The 18,662-nt window shown below is 46.0% G+C and overlaps 16 non-coding genes and 36 pseudogenes across 16 annotated transcripts; all 52 read right to left on the bottom strand.

Annotated features, from left to right (window-relative positions):
* Positions 1-190: 190 nt before the first annotated feature.
* LOC136730581 (5S ribosomal RNA) lies at positions 191-309 on the bottom strand. Its single transcript, XR_010809375.1, has one exon. It is a non-coding gene; the product is annotated as a 5S ribosomal RNA (ribosomal RNA).
* A 209-nt stretch (positions 310-518) lies between these two features.
* Positions 519-627, bottom strand: LOC136730511 (uncharacterized; annotated as a pseudogene).
* A 211-nt stretch (positions 628-838) lies between these two features.
* Positions 839-957, bottom strand: LOC136730982 (uncharacterized; annotated as a pseudogene).
* Positions 958-1,167: 210 nt separating this feature from the next.
* Positions 1,168-1,286, bottom strand: LOC136730852 (uncharacterized; annotated as a pseudogene).
* Positions 1,287-1,504: 218 nt separating this feature from the next.
* On the bottom strand, positions 1,505-1,623 carry LOC136730854 (uncharacterized; annotated as a pseudogene).
* A 217-nt stretch (positions 1,624-1,840) lies between these two features.
* On the bottom strand, positions 1,841-1,959 carry LOC136731017 (uncharacterized; annotated as a pseudogene).
* Positions 1,960-2,169: 210 nt separating this feature from the next.
* Positions 2,170-2,288, bottom strand: LOC136730975 (uncharacterized; annotated as a pseudogene).
* Positions 2,289-2,504: 216 nt separating this feature from the next.
* Positions 2,505-2,623, bottom strand: LOC136730922 (5S ribosomal RNA). Its single transcript, XR_010809467.1, has one exon. It is a non-coding gene; the product is annotated as a 5S ribosomal RNA (ribosomal RNA).
* Positions 2,624-2,850: 227 nt separating this feature from the next.
* LOC136730950 (uncharacterized) lies at positions 2,851-2,969 on the bottom strand (annotated as a pseudogene).
* Positions 2,970-3,189: 220 nt separating this feature from the next.
* On the bottom strand, positions 3,190-3,308 carry LOC136730737 (uncharacterized; annotated as a pseudogene).
* A 224-nt stretch (positions 3,309-3,532) lies between these two features.
* Positions 3,533-3,651, bottom strand: LOC136730957 (uncharacterized; annotated as a pseudogene).
* Positions 3,652-3,871: 220 nt separating this feature from the next.
* LOC136730636 (5S ribosomal RNA) lies at positions 3,872-3,990 on the bottom strand. The gene has a single exon (XR_010809429.1). It is a non-coding gene; the product is annotated as a 5S ribosomal RNA (ribosomal RNA).
* Positions 3,991-4,214: 224 nt separating this feature from the next.
* LOC136731021 (uncharacterized) lies at positions 4,215-4,333 on the bottom strand (annotated as a pseudogene).
* A 221-nt stretch (positions 4,334-4,554) lies between these two features.
* LOC136730974 (uncharacterized) lies at positions 4,555-4,673 on the bottom strand (annotated as a pseudogene).
* A 210-nt stretch (positions 4,674-4,883) lies between these two features.
* LOC136730858 (uncharacterized) lies at positions 4,884-5,002 on the bottom strand (annotated as a pseudogene).
* A 219-nt stretch (positions 5,003-5,221) lies between these two features.
* Positions 5,222-5,340, bottom strand: LOC136731020 (uncharacterized; annotated as a pseudogene).
* Positions 5,341-5,549: 209 nt separating this feature from the next.
* Positions 5,550-5,668, bottom strand: LOC136731019 (uncharacterized; annotated as a pseudogene).
* Positions 5,669-5,878: 210 nt separating this feature from the next.
* On the bottom strand, positions 5,879-5,997 carry LOC136730485 (5S ribosomal RNA). Its single transcript, XR_010809321.1, has one exon. It is a non-coding gene; the product is annotated as a 5S ribosomal RNA (ribosomal RNA).
* A 224-nt stretch (positions 5,998-6,221) lies between these two features.
* LOC136730955 (uncharacterized) lies at positions 6,222-6,340 on the bottom strand (annotated as a pseudogene).
* Positions 6,341-6,549: 209 nt separating this feature from the next.
* LOC136730454 (uncharacterized) lies at positions 6,550-6,667 on the bottom strand (annotated as a pseudogene).
* A 221-nt stretch (positions 6,668-6,888) lies between these two features.
* LOC136730790 (uncharacterized) lies at positions 6,889-7,007 on the bottom strand (annotated as a pseudogene).
* A 224-nt stretch (positions 7,008-7,231) lies between these two features.
* On the bottom strand, positions 7,232-7,350 carry LOC136730472 (uncharacterized; annotated as a pseudogene).
* Positions 7,351-7,566: 216 nt separating this feature from the next.
* On the bottom strand, positions 7,567-7,685 carry LOC136730768 (uncharacterized; annotated as a pseudogene).
* Positions 7,686-7,905: 220 nt separating this feature from the next.
* LOC136730921 (uncharacterized) lies at positions 7,906-8,023 on the bottom strand (annotated as a pseudogene).
* Positions 8,024-8,243: 220 nt separating this feature from the next.
* On the bottom strand, positions 8,244-8,362 carry LOC136730861 (uncharacterized; annotated as a pseudogene).
* Positions 8,363-8,577: 215 nt separating this feature from the next.
* LOC136730775 (uncharacterized) lies at positions 8,578-8,696 on the bottom strand (annotated as a pseudogene).
* Positions 8,697-8,910: 214 nt separating this feature from the next.
* On the bottom strand, positions 8,911-9,029 carry LOC136730949 (uncharacterized; annotated as a pseudogene).
* Positions 9,030-9,580: 551 nt separating this feature from the next.
* On the bottom strand, positions 9,581-9,699 carry LOC136730812 (uncharacterized; annotated as a pseudogene).
* Positions 9,700-9,917: 218 nt separating this feature from the next.
* Positions 9,918-10,036, bottom strand: LOC136730590 (5S ribosomal RNA). Its single transcript, XR_010809384.1, has one exon. It is a non-coding gene; the product is annotated as a 5S ribosomal RNA (ribosomal RNA).
* A 555-nt stretch (positions 10,037-10,591) lies between these two features.
* LOC136730910 (5S ribosomal RNA) lies at positions 10,592-10,710 on the bottom strand. The gene has a single exon (XR_010809466.1). It is a non-coding gene; the product is annotated as a 5S ribosomal RNA (ribosomal RNA).
* A 224-nt stretch (positions 10,711-10,934) lies between these two features.
* LOC136730482 (uncharacterized) lies at positions 10,935-11,053 on the bottom strand (annotated as a pseudogene).
* Positions 11,054-11,262: 209 nt separating this feature from the next.
* LOC136730574 (5S ribosomal RNA) lies at positions 11,263-11,381 on the bottom strand. Its single transcript, XR_010809368.1, has one exon. It is a non-coding gene; the product is annotated as a 5S ribosomal RNA (ribosomal RNA).
* Positions 11,382-11,598: 217 nt separating this feature from the next.
* On the bottom strand, positions 11,599-11,716 carry LOC136730534 (5S ribosomal RNA). The gene has a single exon (XR_010809328.1). It is a non-coding gene; the product is annotated as a 5S ribosomal RNA (ribosomal RNA).
* A 218-nt stretch (positions 11,717-11,934) lies between these two features.
* Positions 11,935-12,053, bottom strand: LOC136730666 (uncharacterized; annotated as a pseudogene).
* Positions 12,054-12,278: 225 nt separating this feature from the next.
* Positions 12,279-12,396, bottom strand: LOC136730600 (5S ribosomal RNA). The gene has a single exon (XR_010809394.1). It is a non-coding gene; the product is annotated as a 5S ribosomal RNA (ribosomal RNA).
* Positions 12,397-12,617: 221 nt separating this feature from the next.
* LOC136730846 (uncharacterized) lies at positions 12,618-12,736 on the bottom strand (annotated as a pseudogene).
* A 224-nt stretch (positions 12,737-12,960) lies between these two features.
* On the bottom strand, positions 12,961-13,079 carry LOC136730591 (5S ribosomal RNA). Its single transcript, XR_010809385.1, has one exon. It is a non-coding gene; the product is annotated as a 5S ribosomal RNA (ribosomal RNA).
* Positions 13,080-13,302: 223 nt separating this feature from the next.
* On the bottom strand, positions 13,303-13,421 carry LOC136730470 (uncharacterized; annotated as a pseudogene).
* A 210-nt stretch (positions 13,422-13,631) lies between these two features.
* On the bottom strand, positions 13,632-13,750 carry LOC136730665 (uncharacterized; annotated as a pseudogene).
* A 225-nt stretch (positions 13,751-13,975) lies between these two features.
* Positions 13,976-14,094, bottom strand: LOC136730595 (5S ribosomal RNA). Its single transcript, XR_010809389.1, has one exon. It is a non-coding gene; the product is annotated as a 5S ribosomal RNA (ribosomal RNA).
* A 555-nt stretch (positions 14,095-14,649) lies between these two features.
* Positions 14,650-14,768, bottom strand: LOC136730721 (uncharacterized; annotated as a pseudogene).
* A 215-nt stretch (positions 14,769-14,983) lies between these two features.
* On the bottom strand, positions 14,984-15,103 carry LOC136730484 (uncharacterized; annotated as a pseudogene).
* Positions 15,104-15,323: 220 nt separating this feature from the next.
* On the bottom strand, positions 15,324-15,442 carry LOC136730683 (uncharacterized; annotated as a pseudogene).
* A 223-nt stretch (positions 15,443-15,665) lies between these two features.
* LOC136730769 (uncharacterized) lies at positions 15,666-15,784 on the bottom strand (annotated as a pseudogene).
* A 224-nt stretch (positions 15,785-16,008) lies between these two features.
* On the bottom strand, positions 16,009-16,127 carry LOC136730898 (5S ribosomal RNA). The gene has a single exon (XR_010809465.1). It is a non-coding gene; the product is annotated as a 5S ribosomal RNA (ribosomal RNA).
* A 224-nt stretch (positions 16,128-16,351) lies between these two features.
* On the bottom strand, positions 16,352-16,470 carry LOC136730469 (uncharacterized; annotated as a pseudogene).
* A 210-nt stretch (positions 16,471-16,680) lies between these two features.
* On the bottom strand, positions 16,681-16,799 carry LOC136730640 (5S ribosomal RNA). Its single transcript, XR_010809433.1, has one exon. It is a non-coding gene; the product is annotated as a 5S ribosomal RNA (ribosomal RNA).
* A 209-nt stretch (positions 16,800-17,008) lies between these two features.
* LOC136730606 (5S ribosomal RNA) lies at positions 17,009-17,127 on the bottom strand. Its single transcript, XR_010809399.1, has one exon. It is a non-coding gene; the product is annotated as a 5S ribosomal RNA (ribosomal RNA).
* Positions 17,128-17,350: 223 nt separating this feature from the next.
* On the bottom strand, positions 17,351-17,469 carry LOC136731032 (uncharacterized; annotated as a pseudogene).
* A 211-nt stretch (positions 17,470-17,680) lies between these two features.
* LOC136730722 (5S ribosomal RNA) lies at positions 17,681-17,799 on the bottom strand. The gene has a single exon (XR_010809447.1). It is a non-coding gene; the product is annotated as a 5S ribosomal RNA (ribosomal RNA).
* A 222-nt stretch (positions 17,800-18,021) lies between these two features.
* Positions 18,022-18,140, bottom strand: LOC136730450 (5S ribosomal RNA). Its single transcript, XR_010809318.1, has one exon. It is a non-coding gene; the product is annotated as a 5S ribosomal RNA (ribosomal RNA).
* Positions 18,141-18,354: 214 nt separating this feature from the next.
* Positions 18,355-18,473, bottom strand: LOC136730835 (uncharacterized; annotated as a pseudogene).
* Between the last annotated feature and the right edge of the window lie 189 nt (positions 18,474-18,662).

The raw sequence follows: 18,662 nt of genomic DNA, 5'->3' as shown, positions 1-18,662 counted from the left end.
AAAGGTTGGCGGATATTGACGGAACTTCCAGCAAAAAAAAACCAAAAAAAAAGGAAAATGGAGGGAAAAATATCAGTGCAGGAAAGGGTGTTGAAAGTAGCCGGGTACGTGTACAATACTTCAATTATATCTCCTCCAGACAGATAGAGAGTATTAAGAGCTACGATTTAGTTTCACAGGAGACGTAAAAAGCTTGCAGCACCAGGTATTTCCAGGAGGTCTCCCATCTAAGTACTGACCAGGTCCTGCCCCGTTTAGCTTCCGAGATCTTACGAGATCGGGCGCGTTCAGGACGGTGTGGCCGCAAGCCGAGAGGCCTGGTTGCATGATGTCTCTTAAAGGCTGGCGGGTATTGACGGAACTGCCAGCAAAAAAAAAAAAAAAAATAGAGGGAAATATACCAGTGCAGCAAAGGGTGTTGAAAGTAGCCTAGTACGTGTACAATTCTTCAATTATATCTCCTGGAGACAGAAAGAGAGTATTAAGAGCTAAGATGAAGTTACCCAGGAGACGTAAAAAGCTTGCAGCACCTGGTATTTCTAGGAGGTCTCCCATCCAAGTACTGACCAGGCCCTGCTCCGTTTAGCTTCCGAGATCTGGCGCATTCAGGACGGTGTGGCCACAAGCCGAAAGGCCTGGCTGCATGATGTCTCTTAAAGGTTGGCGGGTATTGACAGAACTTCAAGCAAAAAAAAAAAAAAAAAAAATGGATGGAAAAATATCAGTGCAGCAAAGGGTGTTGACAGTAGCTGGGTACGTGTACAATACTTCAATTATATCTCCTCCAGACAGATAGAGAGTATTAAGAGCTACGATAAAGTTACCCAGGAGACGTAAAAGCTTGCAGCACGAGGTATTTCCAGGAGGTCTCACATTCATGTACTGACCAGGTCCTGCCCCGTTTAGCTTCCGAGATCTGACGAGATCGGGCGCGTTCAGGATGGTGTGGCCGCAAGCCGAGAGGCCTGGCTGCATGATGTCTCTTAAAGGCTGGCGGGTATTGACGGAACTGGCAGCAAAAAAAAAAAAGAAAAATAGAGGGAAAAATACCAGTGCAGCAAAGGGTGTTGAAAGTAGCCGGGTACGTGTACAATTCTTCAATTATATCTTCTCCAGACAGAAAGAGAGTATAAAGAGCTACGATGAAGTTCCCCAGGAGACGTAAAAAGCTTGCAGCACCTGGTATTTCTAGGAGGTCTCCCATCCAAGTACTGACCAGGCCCTGCCCCGTTTAACTTCCGAAATCTGACGAGATTGGGCGAATTCAGGACGGTGTGGCCACAAGCCAAGAGGCCTGGCTGCATGATGTCTCTTAAAGGCTGGCGGGTATTGACGGAACTTCCAGCAAAAAAAAACAAAAAAAAAAGGAAAATGGAGGGAAAAATATCAGTGCAGGAAAGGGTGTTGAAAGTAGCCGGGTACGTGTACAATACTTCAATTATATCTCCTCCAGACAGAAAGAGAGTATTAAGAGCTACGATGAAGTTACCCAAGAGACGTAAAAAGCTTGCAGCACCTGGTACTTCCAGGAGGTCTCCCATCCAAGTACTGACCAGGTCCTGCCCCGTTTAGTTTCTGAGATCTGACGAGATCGGGCGCGTTCAGGACGGTGTGGCCACAAGCCGAGACGCCTGGCTGCATGATGTCTCTTAAAGGCTGGCGGGTATTGACGGAACTTCCAGCAAAAAAAAAAAAAAAAAATAGAAAAAGGGAGGGAAAAATATCAGTGCAGCAAAGGGTGTTGAAAGTAGCCGGGTACATGTACAATTCTTCAATTATATCTCCTCCAGACAGATAGAGAGTATTAAGAGCTACGATAAAGTTACCCAGGAGACGTAAAAGCTTGCAGCACTAGGTATTTCCAGGCGGTCTCACATTCATGTACTAACCAGGTCCTGCCCCGTTTAGCTTCCGAGATCTGACGAGATCGGGCGCGTTCAGTATGGTGTGGCCGCAAGCCGAGATGCCTGGCTGCATGATGTCTCTTAAAGGATGGCGGGTATTGACGGAATTTCCAGCAAAAAAAAAAAAGAAAAATAGAGGGAAAAATATCAGTGCAGCAAAGGGTGTTGAAAGTAGCCGGGTACGTGTACAATTCTTCAATTATATCTCCTCCAGACAGAAAAAGAGAATTAAGAGCTACGATGCAGTTACCCAGGAGACGTAAAAAGCTTGCAGCACCTGGTATTTCCAGGAGGTCACACATCCATGTACTGACCAGGCCCTGCCCCGTTTAGCTTCCGAAATCTGATATGATCGGGCGCATTCAGGACGGTGTGACTACAAGCCAAGAGGCCTGGCTGCATGATGTCTCTTAAAGGCTGGCGGATATTGACGGAACTTCCAGCAAAAAAATAAAATAAAAAGAAAAATGGAGGGAAAAATATCAGTGCAGCAAAGGGTGTTGAAAGTAGCCTAGTACGTGTACAATTCTTCAATTATATCTCCTGCAGACAGAAAGAGAGTATTAAGAGCTACGATGAAGTTACCCAGGAGACGTAAACAGCTTGCAGCACCTGGTATTTCTAGGAGGTCTCCCATCCAAGTACTGACCAGGCCCTGCCCCGTTTAGCTTCCGAGATCTGACGAGATCGGGCGCATTCAGGACGGTGTGGCCACAAGCCGAAAGGCCTGGCTGCATGATGTCTCTTAAAGGTTGGCGGGTATTGACGGAACTTCCAGCAAAAAAAAAAAAAAAAAAAAAAAAAAAAAAGAAAAATGGATGGAAAAATATCAGTGCAGCAAAGGGTGTTGACAGTAGCTGGGTACGTGTACAATACTTCAATTATATCTCCTCCAGACAGATAGAGAGTATTAAGAGCTACGATAAAGTTACCCAGGAGACGTAAAAGCTAGCAGCACCAGGTACTTCCAGGAGGTCTCACATTCATGTACTGACCAGGTCCTGCCCCGTTTAGCTTCCGAGATCTGACGAGATCGGGCGCGTTCAGGATGGTGTGGCCGCAAGCCGAAAGGCCTGGCTGCATGATGTCTCTTAAAGGTTGGCGGGTATTGACGGAACTTCCAGCAAAAAAAAAAAAAAAAAAAATAGAAAAATGGAGGGAAAAATATCAGTGCAGGAAAGGGTGTTGAAAGTAGCCGGGTACGTGTACAATTCTTCAATTATATCTCCTGGAGACAGAAAGAGAGTATTAAGAGCTACGATGAAGTTACCCAGGAGACGTAAAAAGCTTGCAGCACCTGGTATTTCTAGGAGGTCTACCATCCAAGTACTGACCAGGTCCTGCCCCGTTTAGCTTCCGAGATCTGACGAGATCGGGCGCATTCAAGACGGTGTGGCCACAAGCCGAAAGGCCTGGCTGCATGATGTCTCTTAAAGGTTGGCGGGTATTGACGGAACTTCCAGCAAAAAATAAAAATAAAAAAAGAAAAAAGAAAAATGGATGGAAAAATATCAGTGCAGCAAAGGGTGTTGACAGTAGCTGGATACGTGTACAATACTTCAATTATATCTCCTCCAGACAGAGAGAGAGTATTAAGAGCTACGATAAAGTTACCCAGGAGACGTAAAAGCTTGCAGCACTAGGTATTTCCAGGAGGTCTCACATTCATGTACTGACCAGGTCCTGCCCCGTTTAGCTTCCGAGATCTGACGAGATCGGGCGCGTTCAGGATGGTGTGGCCGCAAGCCGAGATGCCTGGCTGCATGATGTCTCTTAAAGGCTGGCGGGTATTGACGGAACTTCCAGCAAAAAAAAAAAAAAAAAAAATAGAAAAATGGAGGGAAAAATATCAGTGCAGCAAAGGGTGTTGAAAGTAGCCGGGTACGTGTACAATTCTTCAATTATATCTCCTCCAGACAGAAAGAGAGAATTAAGAGCTACGATGAAGTTACCCAGGAGACGTAAAAAGCTTGCAGCACCTGGTATTTCCAGGAGGTCTCCCATCCAAGTACTGACCAGGTCCTGCCCCGTTTAGCTTCCGAGATCTGACGAGATCGTGCGCATTCAGGACGGTGTGGCCACAAGCTGAAAGGCCTGGCTGCATGATGTCTCTTAAAGGTTGGCGGGTATTGACGGAACTTCCAGCAAAAAATAAAAATAAAAAAATAAAAAAGAAAAATGGATGGAAAAATATCAGTGCAGCAAAGGGTGTTGACAGTAGCTGGATACGTGTACAATACTTCAATTATATCTCCTCCAGACAGAGAGAGAGTATTAAGAGCTACGATAAAGTTACCCAGGAGACGTAAAAGCTTGCAGCACTAGGTATTTCCAGGAGGTCTCACATTCATGTACTGACCAGGTCCTGCCCCATTTAGCTTCCGAGATCTGACGAGATCGGGCGCGTTCAGGATGGTGTGGCCGCAAGCTGAGATGCCTGGCTGCATGATGTCTCTTAAAGGCTGGCGGGTATTGACGGAACTTCCAGCAAAGAAAAAAAAAAAAAAAAATAGAAAAATGGAGGGAAAAATATCAGTGCAGCAAAGGGTGTTGAAAGTAGCCGGGTACGTGTACAATTCTTCAATTATATCTCCTGGAGACAGAAAGAGAGTATTAAGAGCTACGATGAAGTTACCCAGGAGACGTAAAAAGCTTGCAGCACCTGGTATTTCCAGGAGGTCACACATCCATGTACTGACCAGGCCCTGCCCCGTTTAGCTTCCGAAATCTGATATGATCGGGCGCATTCAGGACGGTGTGACTACAAGCCAAGAGGCCTGGCTGCATGATGTCTCTTAAAGGCTGGCGGGTATTGACGGAACTGCCAGCAAAAAAAAAAAAGAAAAATAGAGGGAAATATACCAGTGCAGCAAAGGGTGTTGAAAGTAGCCGGGTACGTGTACAATTCTTCAATTATATCTCCTGGAGACAGAAAGAGAGTATTAAGAGCTACGATGAAGTTACCCAGGAGACGTAAAAGGCTTGCAGCACCTGGTATTTCTAGGAGTTCTCCCATCCAAGTACTGACCAGGCCCTGCCCCGTTTAGCTTCCGAGATCTGACGAGATTGGGCGCATTCAGGACGGTGTGGCCACAAGCCAAGAGGCCTGGCTGAATGATGTCTCTTAAAGGTTGGCGGGTATTGACGGAACTTCCAGCAAAAAGAAAAAAAAAAAAAAAAGAAAAATGGATGGAAAAATATCAGTGCAGCAAAGGGTGTTGACAGTAGCTGGGTACGTGTACAATTCTTCAATTAAATCTCCTCCAGACAGAGAGAGAGTATTAAGAGCTACGATAAAGTTACCCAGGAGACGTAAAAGCTTGCAGCACTAGGTATTTCCAGGAGGTCTCACATTCATGTACTGACCAGGTCCTGCCCCATTTAGCTTCCGAGATCTGACGAGATCGGGCGCGTTCAGGATGGTGTGGCCGCAAGCCGAGATGCCTGGCTGCATGATGTCTCTTAAAGGCTGGCGGGTATTGACGGAACTTCCAGCAAAAAAAAAAAAGAAAAATAGAGGGAAATATACCAGTGCAGCAAAGGGTGTTGAAAGTAGCCGGGTACGTGTACAATACTTCAATTATATCTCCTCCAGACAGAGAGAGAGTATTAAGAGCTACGATAAAGTTACCCAGGAGACGTAAAAGCTTGCAGCACTAGGTATTTCCAGGAGGTCTCACATTCATGTACTGACCAGGTCCTGCCCCATTTAGCTTCCGAGATCTGACGAGATCGGGCGCGTTCAGGATGGTGTGGCCGCAAGCCGAGATGCCTGGCTGCATGATGTCTCTTAAAGGCTGGCGGGTATTGACGGAACTTCCAGCAAAAAAAAAAAAGAAAAATAGAGGGAAATATACCAGTGCAGCAAAGGGTGTTGAAAGTAGCCGGGTACGTGTACAATTCTTCAATTATATCTCCTGGAGACAGAAAGAGAGTATTAAGAGCTACGATGAAGTTACCCAGGAGACGTAAAAAGCTTGCAGCACCTGGTATTTCTAGGAGGTCTCCCATCCAAGTACTGACCAGGCCCTGCCCCGTTTAGCTTCCGAGATCTGACGAGATCGGGCGCGTTCAGGACGGTGTGGCCACAAGCCGAAAGGCCTGGCTGCATGATGTCTCTTAAAGGTTGGCGGGTATTGACGGAACTTCCAGCAAAAAATAAAAATAAAAAAAGAAAAAAGAAAAATGGATGGAAAAATATCAGTGCAGCAAAGGGTGTTGACAGTAGCTGGATACGTGTACAATACTTCAATTATATCTCCTCCAGACAGAGAGAGAGTATTAAGAGCTACGATAAAGTTACCCAGGAGACGTAAAAGCTTGCAGCACTAGGTATTTCCAGGAGGTCTCACATTCATGTACTGACCAGGTCCTGCCCCGTTTAGCTTCCGAGATCTGACGAGATCGGGCGCGTTCAGGATGGTGTGGCCGCAAGCCGAGATGCCTGGCTACATGATGTCTCTTAAAGGCTGGCGGGTATTGACGGAACTGCCAGCAAAAAAAAAAAGAAAAATACAGGGAAATATACCAGTGCAGCAAAGGGTGTTGAAAGTAGCCGGGTACGTGTACAATTCTTCAATTATATCTCCTGGAGACAGAAAGAGAGTATTAAGAGCTACGATGAAGTTACCCAGGAGACGTAAAAAGCTTGCAGCACTGGTATTTCTAGGAGGTCTCCCATCCAAGTACTGACCAGACCCTGCCCCGTTCAGCTTCCGAGATCTGACGAGATCGTGCGCATTCAGGACGGTGTGGCCACAAGCCGAAAGGCCTGGCTGCATGATGTCTCTTAAAGGTTGGCGGGTATTGACGGAACTTCCAGCAATAGAAAAAAAAAAAAAAAATAGAAAAATGGAGGGAAAAATATCAGTGCAGGAAAGGGTGTTGAAAGTAGCCGGGTACGTGTACAATTCTTCAATTATATCTCCTGGAGACAGAAAGAGAGTATTAAGAGCTACGATGAAGTTACCCAGGAGACGTAAAAAGCTTGCAGGACCTGGTATTTCCAGGAGGTCTCCCATCAAAGTACTGACCAGACCCTGCCCCGTTTAGCTTCCGAGATCTGATGAGATCGGGCGCGTTCAGGACGGAGTGGCCACAAGCCGAAAGGCCTGGCTGCATGATGTCTCTTAAAGGTTGGCGGGTATTGACGGAACTTCCAGCAAAAAAAAAAATTAAAAAAAGAAAAAAGAAAAATAAATGGAAAAATATCAGTGCAGCAAAGGGTGTTGACAGTAGCTGGATACGTGTACAATACTTCAATTATATCTCCTCCAGACAGAGAGAGAGTATTAAGAGCTACGATAAAGTTACCCAGGAGACGTAAAAGCTTGCAGCACTAGGTATTTCCAGGAGGTCTCACTTTCATGTACTGACCAGGTCCTGCCCCGTTTAGCTTCCGAGATCTGACGAGATCGGGCGCGTTCAGGATGGTGTGGCCCCAAGCTGAGATGCCTGGCTGCATGATGTCTCTTAAAGGTTGGCGGGTATTGACGGAACTGCCAGGAAAAAAAAAAAAAAAAAAGAAAAATGGATGGAAAAATATCAGTGCAGCAAATAGTGTTGACAGTAGCTGGGTACGTGTACAATACTTCAATTATATCTCCTCCAGACAGATAGAGAGTATTAAGAGCTACGATGAAGTTACCCAGGAGACGTAAAAAGCTTGCAGCACCTGGTATTTCTAGGAGGTCTCTCATCCAAGTACTGACCAGGCCCTGCCCCGTTTAGCTTCCGAGATCTGACGAGATCGGGCGCATTCAGGACGGAGTGGCCACAAGCCGAAAGGCCTGGCTGCATGATGTCTCTTAAAGGTTGGCGGGTATTGACGGAACTTCCAGCAAAAAAAAAAAAAAAAAAAAATACAAAAATGGAGGGAAAAATATCAGTGCAGGAAAGGGTGTTGAAAGTAGCCGGGTACGTGTACAATTCTTCAATTATATCTCCTGCAGACTGAAAGAGAGTATTAAGAGCTACGATAAAGTTACCCAGGAGACGTAAAAGCTTGCAGCACCTGGTATTTCCAGGAGGTCTCACATTCAAGTACTGACCAGGTCCTGCCCGTTTAGCTTCCGAGATCTGACGAGATCGGGCGCGTTCAGGACGGTGTGGCCGCAAGCCAAGAGGCCTGGCTGCATGATGTCTCTTAAAGGCTGGCGGGTATTGATGGAACTTCCAGCAAAAAAAAAAAAAAAAAAAAATGGAAAATGGAGGGAAAAATATCAGTGCAGCAAAGGCTGTTGAAAGTAGCCGGGTACGTGTACAATACTTCAATTATATCTCCTCCAGACAGATAGAGAGTATTAAGAGCTACGATGAAGTTTCCCAGGAGACGTAAAAAGCTTGCAGCACCAGGTATTTCCAGGAGGTCTCCCATCCAAGTACTGACCAGGCCCTGCCCCGCTTAGCTTCTGAGATCTGACGAGATCTTGCGTCTTCAGGACGGTGTGGCCTCAAGCCAAGAGGCCTGGCTGCATGATGTCTCTTAAAGGCTGGAGGGTATTGATGGAACTTCCAGCAAGAAACAAAAGAAAAAAGAAAAATGGAGGGAAAAATATCAGTGCAGCAAAGCGTGTTGAAGGTAGCCGGGTACGTGTACAATTCTTCAATTATATCTCCTCCAGACAGATAGAGAGTATTAAGAGCTACGATAAAGTTACCCAGGAGACGTAAAAGCTTGCAGCACCAGGTATTTCCAGGAGGTCTCACATTCAAGTACTGACCAGGTCCTGCCCCGTTTAGCTTCCGAGATCTGACGAGATCGGGCGCGTTCAGGACGGTGTGGCCACAAGCCGAGAGGCCTGGCTGCATGATGTCTCTTAAAGGTTGGCGGGTATTGACGGAACTTCCTGCAAAAAAAAAAAAAAAAAGAAAAATGGATGGAAAAATATCAGTGCAGCAATTGGTGTTGACAGTAGCTGGGTACGTGTACAATACTTCAATTATATCTCCTCCAGACAGATAGAGAGTATTAAGAGCTACGATAAAGTTACCCAGGAGACGTAAAAGCTTGCAGCACCAGGTATTTCCAGGAGGTCTCACATTCATGTACTGACCAGGTCCTGCCCCGTTTAGCTTCTGAGATCTGACGAGATCGGGCGCGTTCAGGATGGTGTGGCCGCAAGCCAAGATGCCTGGCTGCATGATGTCTCTTAAAGGCTGGCGGGTATTGACGGAATTTCCAGAAAAAAAAAAAAAAATTGAAAAATGGCGGGAAAAATATCAGTGCAGGAAAGGGTGTTGAAAGTAGCCGGGTACGTGTACAATTCTTCAATTATATCTCCTGGAGACAGAAAGAGAGTATTAAGAGCTACGATGAAGTTACCCAGGAGATGTAAAAAGCTTGCAGCACCTGGTATTTCTAGGAAGTCTCCCATCCAAGTACTGACCAGGTCGTGCCCCGTTTAGCTTCCGAGATCTGACGATATCATGCGCGTTCAGGACGGTGTGGCCGAAAGCCGAGAGGCCCGGCTGCATGATGTCTCTTAAAGGTTGGCGGGTATTGACGGAACTTCCAGCAAAAAAAAAAAAAAAAAAAAAGAAAAATGGATGGAAAAATATCAGTGCAGCAAAGGGTGTTGACAGTAGCTGGGTACGTGTACAATTCTTCAATTATATCTCCTCCAGACAGAAAGAGAGAACTAAGAGCTACGATAAAGTTACCCAGGAGACGTAAAATCTTGCAGCACCAGGTATTTCCAGGAGGTCTCCCATCCAAGTACTGACCAGGTCCTGCCCCGTTTAGCTTCCGAGATCTTACGAGATCGGGCACGTTCAGGACGATGTGGCCGCAAGCCGAGAGGCCTGGCTGCATGATGTCTCTTAAAGGTTGGCGGGTATTGACGGAACTTCCAGCAAAAAAAAAAAAAAAAAAAAGAAAAATGGATGGAAAAATATCAGTGCAGCAAAGGGTGTTGACAGTAGCTGGGTACGTGTACAATTCTTCAATTATATCTCATCCAGACAGAAAGAGAGAACTAAGAGCTACGATGAAGTTACCCAGGAGACGTAAAAAGCTTGCAGCACCTGGTATTTCTAGGAGGTCTCCCATCCAAGTACTGACCAGGCCCTGCCCCGTTTAGCTTCCGAGATCTTACGAGATCGGGCGCATTCAGGACGGTGTGGCCACAAGCCGAAAGGCCTGGCTGCATGATGTCTCTTAAAGGTTGGCGGGTATTGACGGAACTTCCAGCAAAAAGAAAAAAAAAAAAAAATAGAAAAATGGAAGGAAAAATATCAGTGCAGGAAAGGGTGTTGAAAGTAGCCGGGTACGTGTACAATTCTTCAATTATATCTCCTGCAGACTGAAAGAGAGTATTAAGAGCTACGATAAAGTTACCCAGGAGACGTAAAAGCTTGCAGCACCTGGTATTTCCAGGAGGTCTCACATTCAAGTACTGACCAGGTCCTGCCCCGTTTAGCTTCCGAGATCTGACGATATTATGCGCATTCAGGACGGTGTGGCCGAAAGCCGAGAGGCCCAGCTGCATGATGTCTCTTTAAGGCTGGCGGGTATTGACGGAACTTCCAGCAAAAAAAAAAAGAAAAAAGAAAAATGGAGGGAAAAATATCAGTGCAGCAAAAGGTTTTGAAAGTAGCCGGGTACGTGTACAATTCTTCAATAATATCTCCTACAGACTGAAAGAGAGTATTAAGAGCTATGATGAAGTTACCCAGGAGACGTAAAAAGCTTGCAGCACCTGGTATTTCTAGGAGGTCTCCCATCCAAGTACTGACCAGGCCCTGCCCCGTTTAGCTTCCGAGATCTGACGAGATCGGGCGCATTCAGGACGGTGTGGCCACAAGCCGAAAGGCCTGGCTGCATGATGTCTCTTAAAGGTTGGCGGGTATTGACGGAACTTCCAGCAAAAAAAAAAAAGAGAAAAAGAAAAAAGAAAAATGGATGGAAAAATATCAGTGCAGCAAAGGGTGTTGACAGTAGCTGGATACGTGTACAATACTTCAATTATATCTCCTCCAGACAGAGAGAGAGTATTAAGAGCTACGATAAAGTTACCCAGGAGACGTAAAAGCTTGCAGCACTAGGTATTTCCAGGAGGTCTCACTTTCATGTACTGACCAGGTCCTGCCGCGTTTAGCTTCCGAGATCTGACGAGATCGGGCGCGTTCAGGATGGTGTGGCCGCAAGCCGAGATGCCTGGCTGCATGATGTCTCTTAAAGGCTGGCGGGTATTGACGGAACTGCCAGCAAAAAAAAAAAGAAAAATAGAGGGAAATATACCAGTGCAGCAAAGGGTGTTGAAAGTAGCCGGGTACGTGTACAATTCTTCAATTATATCTCCTGGAGACAGAAAGAGAGTATTAAGAGCTACGATGAAGTTACCCAGGAGACGTAAAAAGCTTGCAGCACCTGGTATTTCCAGGAGGTCTCCCATCCAAGTACTGACCAGGCCCTGCCCCGTTTAGCTTCCGAGATCTAACGAGATCGGGCGCATTCAGGACAGTGTGGCCACAAGCCGAAAGGCTTGGCTGCATGATGTCTCTTAAAGGTTGGCGGGTATTGACGGAACTTCCAGCAAAAAAAAAAAAAAAAAAAGAAAAATGGATGGAAATATACCAGTGCAGCAAAGGGTGTTGAAAGTAGCCGGGTACGTGTACAATTCTTCAATTATATCTCCTGGAGACAGAAAGAGAGTATTAAGAGCTACGATGAAGTTACCCAGGAGACGTAAAAAGCTTGCAGCACCTGGTATTTCCAGGAGGTCACCCATCCAAGTACTGACCAGGCCCTGCCCCGTTAGCTTCCGAGATCTGATGAGATCGGGCGCGTTCAGGACGGTGTGGCCGCAAGCCAAGAGGCCTGGCTGTATGATGTCTCTTAAAGGCTGGCGGGTATTGACGAACTTCCAGCAAAAAAAAAAAAAAAAAAAATGGAAAATGGAGGGAAAAATATCAGTGCAGCAAAGGCTGTTGAAAGTAGCCGGGTACGTGTACAATTCTTCAATTATATCTCCTGGAGACAGAAAGAGAGTATTAAGAGCTACGATGAAGTTACCCAGGAGACGTAAAAAGCTTGCAGGACCTGGTATTTCCAGGAGGTCTCCCATCAAAGTACTGACCAGGCCCTGCCCCGTTTAGCTTCCGAGATCTGATGAGATCGGGCGCGTTCAGGACGGAGTGGCCACAAGCCGAAAGGCCTGGCTGCATGATGTCTCTTAAAGGTTGGCGGGTATTGACGGAACTTCAAGCAAAAAAAAAAATTAAAAAAAGAAAAAAGAAAAATGGATGGAAAAATATCAGTGCAGCAAATAGTGTTGACAGTAGCTGGGTACGTGTACAATACTTCAATTATATCTCCTCCAGACAGATAGAGAGTATTAAGAGCTATGATGAAGTTACCCAGGAGACGTAAAAAGCTTGCAGCACCTGGTATTTCCAGGAGGTCACCCATCCAAGTACTGACCAGGCCCTGACCCGTTAGCTTCCGAGATCTGACGAGATCGGGCGCGTTCAGGACGGTGTGGCCGCAAGCCAAGAGGCCTGGCTGCATGATGTCTCTTAAAGGCAGGCGGGTATTGATGGAACTTCCAGCAAAAAAAAAAAAAAAAAAAAAATGGAAAATGGAGGGAAAAATATCAGTGCAGGACAGGGTGTTGAAAGTAGCCGGGTACATGTACAATTCTTCAATTATATCTCCTCCAGACTGAATGAGAGTATTAAGAGCTACGCTGAAGTTACCCAGGAGATGTAAAAAGCTTTCAGCACCTGGTATTTCCAGGAGGTCAACCATCCAATTACTGACCAGGCCCTGCCCCGTTTAGCTTCCGAGATCTTACGAGATCGGGCGCATTCAGGACGGTCTGGCCACAAGCCGAAAGGCCTGGCTGCATGATGTCTCTTAAAGGTTGGCGGGTATTGACGGAACTTCCAGCAAAAAAAAAAAAGAAAAAAAGAAAAAAGAAAAATGGATGGAAAAATATCAGTGCAGCAAAGGGTGTTGACAGTAGCTGGATACGTGTACAATACTTCAATTATATCTCCTCCAGACAGAGAGAGAGTATTGAGAGCTACGATAAAGTTACCCAGGAGACGTAAAAGCTTGCAGCACCTGGTATTTCTAGGAGGTCTCCCATCCAAGTACTGACCAGGTCCTGCCCCGTTTAGCTTCCGAGATCTGACGAGATCGGGCGCATTCAGGACGGTGTGGCCACAAGCCGAAAGGCCTGGCTGCATGATGTCTCTTAAAGGTTGGCGGGTATTGACAGAACTTCCAGCAAAAAAAAAAAAAGAAAAAAAAAAAAGAAAAATGGATGGAAAAATATCAGTGCAGCAAAGAGTGTCGACAGTAGCTGGGTACGTGTACAATACTTCAATTATATCTCCTCCAGACAGAGAGAGAGTATTGAGAGCTACGATAAAGTTACCCAGGAGACGTAAAAGCTTGCAGCACTAGGTATTTCCAGGAGGTCTCACTTTCATGTACTGACCAGGTCCTGCCCCGTTTAGCTTCCGAGATCTGACGAGATCGGGCGCGTTCAGGATGGTGTGGCCGCATGCCGAGATGCCTGGCTGCATGATGTCTCTTAAAGGCTGGCGGGTATTGACGGAACTGCCACCAAAAAAAAAAAAGAAAAATAGAGGGAAATATACCAGTGCAGCAAAGGGTGTTGAAAGTAGCCGGGTACGTGTACAATTCTTCAATTATATCTCCTGGAGACAGAAAGAGAGTATTAAGAGCTACGATGAAGTTACCCAGGAGACGTAAAAAGCTTGCAGGACCTGGTATTTCCAGGAGGTCTCCCATCAAAGTACTGACCAGGCCCTGCCCCGTTTAGCTTCCGAGATCTGATGAGATCGGGCGCGTTCAGGACGGAGTGGCCACAAGCCGAAAGGCCTGGCTGCATGATGTCTCTTAAAGGTTGGCGGGTATTGACGGAACTTCAAGCAAAAAAAAAAATTAAAAAAAGAAAAAAGAAAAATGGATGGAAAAATATCAGTGCAGCAAATAGTGTTGACAGTAGCTGGGTACGTGTACAATACTTCAATTATATCTCCTCCAGACAGATAGAGAGTATTAAGAGCTACGATGAAGTTTCCCAGGAGACGTAAAAAGCTTGCAGCACCAGGTATTTCCAGGAGGTCTCCCATCCAAATACTGACCAGTCCCTGCCCCGCTTAGCTTCCGAGATCTGATGAGATCGGGCGTGTTCAGGACGGTGTGGCCGCAAGCCAAGAGGCCTGGCTGCATGATGTCTCTTAAAGGCTGGCGGGTATTGACGGAACTTCCAGCAAAAAATAAAAAATAAATAAATAGAAAAATGGAGGGAAAAATATCAGTGCAGGACAGGGTGTTGAAAGTAGCCGGGTACATTTACAATTCTTCAATTATATCTCCTCCAGACTGAATGAGAGTATTAAGAGCTACGCTGAAGTTACCCAGGAGATGTAAAAAGCTTTCAGCACCTGGTATTTCCAGGAGGTCAACCATCCAATTACTGACCAGGCCCTGCCCAGTTTTTCTTCCGAGATCTGACGAGATCTTGCATCTTCAGGACGGTGTGGCCTCAAGCCAAGAGGCCTGGCTGCATGATGTCTCTTAAAGGCTGGAGGGTATTGATGGAACTTCCAGCAAGAAACAAAAGAAAAAAGAAAAATGGAGGGAAAAATATCAGTGCAGCAAAGCGTGTTGAAGGTAGCCGGGTACGTGTACAATTCTTCAATTATATCTCCTCCAGACAGATAGAGAGTATTAAGAGCTACGATAAAGTTACCCAGGAGACGTAAAAGCTTGCAGCACCAGGTATTTCCAGGAGGTCTCACATTCAAGTACTGACCAGGTCCTGCCCCGTTTAGCTTCCGAGATCTGACGAGATCGGGCGCGTTCAGGACGGTGTGGCCGCAAGCCGAGATGTCTGGCTGCATGATGTCTCTTAAAGGCTGGCGTGTATTGACGGAATTTCCAGCAAAAAAAAAAAAAAAAAAGAAAAATGGATGGAAAAATATCAGTGCAGGAAAGGGTGTTGAAAGTAGCCGGGTTCGTGTACAATTCTTCAAATATATCTCCTCCAGACAGATAGAGAGTATTAAGAGCTACGATAAAGTTACCCAGGAGACGTAAAAGCTTGCAGCACCAGGTATTTCCAGGAGGTCTCACATTCATGTACTGACCAGGTCCTGTCCCCGTTTAGCTTCCAAGATCTGACGAGATCGGGCGAGTTCAGGATGGTGTGGCCGCAAGCCGAGATGCCTGGCTGCATGATGTCTCTTAAAGGCTGGCGGGTATTGACGGAATTTCCAGCAAAAAAAAAAAAAAAAAAAATAGAAAACTGGAGGGAAAAATATCAGTGCAGGAAAGGGTGTTGAAAGTAGCCGGGTACGTGTACAATTCTTCAATTATATCTCCTGGAGACAGAAAGAGAGTATTAAGAGCTACGATGAAGTTACCCAGGAGACGTAAAAAGCTTGCAGCACCTGGTATTTCTAGGAGGTCTCCCATCCAAGTACTGACCAGGCCCTGCCCCGTTTAGCTTCCGAGATCTGACGAGATCGGGCGCATTCAGGACTGTGTGGCCACAAGCCGAAAGGCCTGGCTGCATGATGTCTCTTAAAGGTTGGCGGGTATTGACAGAACTTCCAGCAAAAAAAAAAAAAAAAAAAAAAAAAAGAAAAATGGATGGAAAAATATCAGTGCAGCAAAGGGTGTTGACAGTAGCTGGGTACGTGTACAATTCTTCAATTATATCTCCTCCAGACAGAAAGAAAGAACTAAGAGCTACGATAAAGTTACCCAGGAGACGTAAAATCTTGCAGCACCAGGTATTTCCAGGAGGTCTCCCATCCAAGTACTGACCAGGTCCTGCCCCGTTTAGCTTCCGAGATCTTACGAGATCGGGCACATTCAGGACGGTGTGGCCACAAGCCGAAAGGCCTGGCTGCATGATGTCTCTTAAAGGTTGGCGGGTATTGACGGAACTTCCAGCAAAAAAAAAAAAGAAAAAAAGAAAAAAGAAAAATGGATGGAAAAATATCAGTGCAGCAAAGGGTGTTGACAGTAGCTGGATACGTGTACAATACTTCAATTATATCTCCTCCAGACAGAGAGAGAGTATTGAGAGCTACGATAAAGTTACCCAGGAGACGTAAAAGCTTGCAGCACCTGGTATTTCTAGGAGGTCTCCCATCCAAGTACTGACCAGGCCCTGCCCCGTTTAGCTTCCGAGATCTGACGAGATCGGGCGCATTCAGGACGGTGTGGCCACAAGCCGAAAGGCCTGGCTGCATGATGTCTCTTAAAGGTTGGCGGGTATTGACAGAACTTCCAGCAAAAAAAAAAAAAAGAAAAAAAAAAAAGAAAAATGGATGGAAAAATATCAGTGCAGCAAAGGGTGTTGACAGTAGCTGGGTACGTGTACAATACTTCAATTATATCTCCTCCAGACAGAGAGAGAGTATTGAGAGCTACGATAAAGTTACCCAGGAGACGTAAAAGCTTGCAGCACTAGGTATTTCCAGGAGGTCTCACTTTCATGTACTGACCAGGTCCTGCCCCGTTTAGCTTCCGAGATCTGACGAGATCGGGCGCGTTCAGGATGGTGTGGCCGCATGCCGAGATGCCTGGCTGCATGATGTCTCTTAAAGGCTGGCGGGTATTGACGGAACTGCCACCAAAAAAAAAAAAGAAAAATAGAGGGAAATATACCAGTGCAGCAAAGGGTGTTGAAAGTAGCCGGGTACGTGTACAATTCTTCAATTATATCTCCTGGAGACAGAAAGAGAGTATTAAGAGCTACGATTAAGTTACCCAGGAGACGTAAAAAGCTTGCAGCACCTGGTATTTCTAGGAGGTCTCCCATCCAAGTACTGACCAGGCCCTGCCCCGTTTAGCTTCCGAGATCTGACGAGATCGGGCGCATTCAGGACGGTGTGGCCGCAAGCCAAGAGGCCTGGCTGCATGATGTCTCTTAAAGGTTGGCGGGTATTGACGGAACTTCCAGCAAAAAAAAAAAGAAAAATAGAGGGAAATATACCAGTGCAGCAAAGGGTGTTGAAAGTAGCCGGGTACGTGTACAATTCTTCAATTATATCTCCTGGAGACAGAAAGAGAGTATTAAGAGCTACGATGAAGTTACCCAGGAGACGTAAAAAGCTTGCAGCACCTGGTATTTCCAGGAGGTCTCCCATCCAAGTACTGACAAGGCCCTGCCCCGTTTAGCTTCCGAGATCTGACGAGATCGGGCGCATTCAGGACGGTGTGGCCACAAGCCGAAAGGCCTGGCTGCATGATGTCTCTTAAAGGTTGGCGGTATTGACGGAACTTCCAGCAAAAAAAAAAAAGAAAAAAAGAAAAAAGAAAAATGGATGGAAAAATATCAGTGCAGCAAAGGGTGTTGACAGTAGCTGGATACGTGTACAATACTTCAATTATATCTCCTCCAGACAGAGAGAGAGTATTGAGAGCTACGATAAAGTTACCCAGGAGACGTAAAAGCTTGCAGCACTAGGTATTTCCAGGAGGTCTCACTTTCATGTACTGACCAGGTCCTGCCCCGTTTAGCTTCCGAGATCTGACGAGATCGGGCGCGTTCAGGATGGTGTGGCCGCAAGCCGAGATGCCTGGCTGCATGATGTCTCTTAAAGGCTGGCGGGTATTGACGGAACTGCCACCAAAAAAAAAAAAAGAAAAATAGAGGGAAATATACCAGTGCAGCAAAGGGTGTTGAAAGTAGCCGGGTACGTGTACAATTCTTCAATTACATCTCCTGGAGACAGAAAGAGAGTATTAAGAGCTACGATGATGTTACCCAGGAGACGTAAAAAGCTTGCAGCACCTGGTATTTCTAGGAGGTCTCCCATCCAAGTACTGACCAGGCCCTGCCCCGTTTAGCTTCCGAGATCTGACGAGATCGGGCGCGTTCAGGACGGTGTGGCCGCAAGCCAAGAGGCCTGGCTGCATGATGTCTCTTAAAGGCTGGCGGGTATTGGCGGAATTTCCAGCAAAAAAAAAAAAAAAAAAAAAATAGAAAAATGGAGGGAAAAATATCAGTGCAGGAAAGGGTGTTGAAAGTAGCCGGGTACGTGTACAATTCTTCAATTATATCTCCTGGAGACAGAAAGAGAGTATTAAGAGCTACGATGAAGTTACCCAGGAGACGTAAAAGGCTTGCAGCACCTGGTATTTCTAGGAGGTCTCCCATCCAAGTACTGACCAGGCCCTGCCCCGTTTAGCTTCCGAGATCTGACGAGATCGAGCGCATTCAGGACGGTGTGGCCGCAAGCCAAGAGGCCTGGCTGCATGATGTCTCTTAAAGGTTGGCGGGTATTGACGGAACTTCCAGCAAAAAAAAAAAAAAAAAAAAAAATGGATGGAAAAATATCAGTGCAGCAAAGGGTGTTGACAGTAGCTGGGTACGTGTACAATACTTCAATTATATCTCCTCCAGACAGATAGAGAGTATTAAGAGCTACGATAAAGTTACCCAGGAGACGTAAAAGCTTGCAGCACCAGGTATTTCCAGGAGGTCTCACATTCATGTACTGACCAGGTCCTGCCCCGTTTAGCTTCCGAGATCTGACGAGATCGGGCGCGTTCAGGATGGTGTGGCCGCAAGCCGAGATGCCTGGCTGCATGATGTCTCTTAAAGGCTGGCGGGTATTGACGGAATTTCCAGCAAAAAAAAAAAAAAAAAAAATAGAAAAATGGAGGGAAAAATATCAGTGCAGGAAAGGGTGTTGAAAGTAGCCGGGTACGTGTACAATTCTTCAATTATGTCTTCTCCAGACAGAAAGAGAGTATTAAGA

This window comes from Amia ocellicauda, unplaced genomic scaffold (genome assembly GCF_036373705.1).
Source record: "Amia ocellicauda isolate fAmiCal2 unplaced genomic scaffold, fAmiCal2.hap1 HAP1_SCAFFOLD_32, whole genome shotgun sequence".
Lineage (NCBI taxonomy): Eukaryota > Metazoa > Chordata > Actinopteri > Amiiformes > Amiidae > Amia > Amia ocellicauda.
Note: the sequence above shows the minus strand (reverse complement) of the source record. Positions and strands in the feature narration are given on the sequence as shown.